This window comes from Cebus imitator, unplaced genomic scaffold, assembly GCF_001604975.1.
Source record: "Cebus imitator isolate Cc_AM_T3 unplaced genomic scaffold, Cebus_imitator-1.0 Scaffold96, whole genome shotgun sequence".
Classification (NCBI taxonomy): domain Eukaryota; kingdom Metazoa; phylum Chordata; class Mammalia; order Primates; family Cebidae; genus Cebus; species Cebus imitator.
The window spans coordinates 2,436,951-2,438,757 of NW_016107411.1; the positions used below are offsets into that span (position 1 = coordinate 2,436,951).

Genomic DNA, 1,807 nt, shown 5'->3' on the forward strand with positions numbered 1-1,807 from the left:
TTGCATGTCACCTGACAGGTTTGCCTGTCACCAAGCAGGCTGTGCCATGCATCTTTCTCTCCACCTTTCCCTGCTTGTTGACATCTGGTGTCTATTTAGGAAACTGAAACTTATGCTTGTTGCAGCCTGAGCCTAACAGAACAGAATTTATGCATGTTTGTGGTCTAAAAAGGTCACATGATCTTATTACAAAGTAAAGAGAAATGCTTGGGGTAGGACAGTCCTCTACTAACATAAATAACATCAGCTGCCTTTCTACCTCTGCAAGTAGAAACAAGGGAAAGGAGAGATTGTGTAGGGGCTATTTTCATTTTAGCCCTTTTAGTAGTGCTTGATTTTTAAAACTATGTAACTGTATTGCTGTTATGACACAAAAAAAATAAGTTAAAAAAATGATTAGGTGGCCATGCATGGTGGCTTATGCCTGTAATCCCAGCACTTTGGGAGGCCTACAAGACAGGAGGATGGCTTGAGCTCAGGAGTTTGAGACCAGCCTTGGCAACATAGTGAGATTCCATCTCTTAAAAAAAAAAAAAAAAATTTTTTTTTTAATGATGAGGTCTCAATTCTTGAGGATTTAAGTGTTTAGTATCAAAGGCGCAAGGGAGCAAAGATTCAAATGTGAAAACAAAACAAAAGAAAAGAAAAAACCTAGTCTCCCCAAATGGATTGCGAACACTGAGGTTAAGGGCTGAGACAATTTTTTCTCGCTCTCACTCTTAGACACATATTTTGCACTCAAGAAGCTTTTCTGAAATGAACTGGATTTTGTGTGTGACCTTAGACAATCGTTTCATCTTTCAGGAGCTTATACTTTTTTACAAAACAAAGATGATAGATTTATCTATCTTTGTTTTTTCGGTTTTGTTTTGTTTTTGTGTTTTAGATTTATCTATCTTTGGACATCGTTTTTTTGGTGAAGGTAAGAAAATAACGCAGAGCAGAGGCAAAAACTTTGGTTCAGATACCGAATCAACATAACAATGCCAGATTCCGGGTCTCGGAAGCTTCACGGGACTTTGAGGAGAGGGGCATTAGGGTTGGGGAGATAAGCTCGGCAGGAGAAGATCAAAGACCGAGCCGGCGACAGGTCCTATTTCAACCTGGGGACAGAGGCTGCCTCCTCCAGGGCGTACGTAACCCCTGAGGCCAGTCGCCCTTCCCTGGGAGGAATTCTCACTGTCACCCCCACCCCCACCCCAGTACACCCTCTCAGGGCCCGTACCTGATTAGGGGTTGCAGTCCCCGCGCCCTCCAGTGGCTCTGGTCGCGACTTCCCGTGCCTAGAGGGATGTCGGGTACTAGAGCCTCCCGCCCCGCCTACAACTTCGGCCAACCGCCTCGGATCCGCCCCCTTGTAAGGTGGCCCTGAAGTCCGGAGCGGCCTCTTTCCCAGCCACCACCCCGACACTGACACTCAGTCAAGTGCTTCCCAGACTGCTAGCTCAAGGGCGCCGCCGCAACTCCGCCCCATCCGTGGGGCGGGACAAGCTGGGCCGGAACGGCACCTCCAGCTCCAGCGATTGGTGGAGAAGCTCAAATAGGCACTGCCTACGAGGGGAGGAGTCCAATTAGTGGACTAGTCCAAGGCTGAAACAGCTGATTTTCGAGAACCCGTGGGTGGGCCACGGAACCGAAACTAGCCTGAGGACCCTGGAGACGCCAAGGGCCCCATAGGAAGGGGTGGGACCGGAATATCGACGTCTTGGGATAGGAAGAGGAGGGCTGAGGTAATGAAAACAGCATTTTTTCCTTTTTTATAATTTTTTTTTTTTTTTAAAGGCGAGGTTTCACCATGTTGGTCAGG

At 47.3% G+C, this 1,807-nt stretch overlaps 1 protein-coding gene across 3 annotated transcripts in view; it reads right to left on the reverse strand.

Annotated features, from left to right (window-relative positions):
- Positions 1-1,437, reverse strand: part of STAT2 (signal transducer and activator of transcription 2) — a 22,826-nt gene extending 21,389 nt beyond the window's left edge. For all 3 annotated transcript variants that reach the window (XR_005201497.1, XM_037741192.1, XM_017536328.2), the window contains exon 1: positions 1,226-1,437. The gene's annotated coding sequence lies outside the window, so the exon portion shown is untranslated. The remainder of the gene's footprint in view (positions 1-1,225) is intronic.
- Positions 1,438-1,807: the final 370 nt, after the last annotated feature.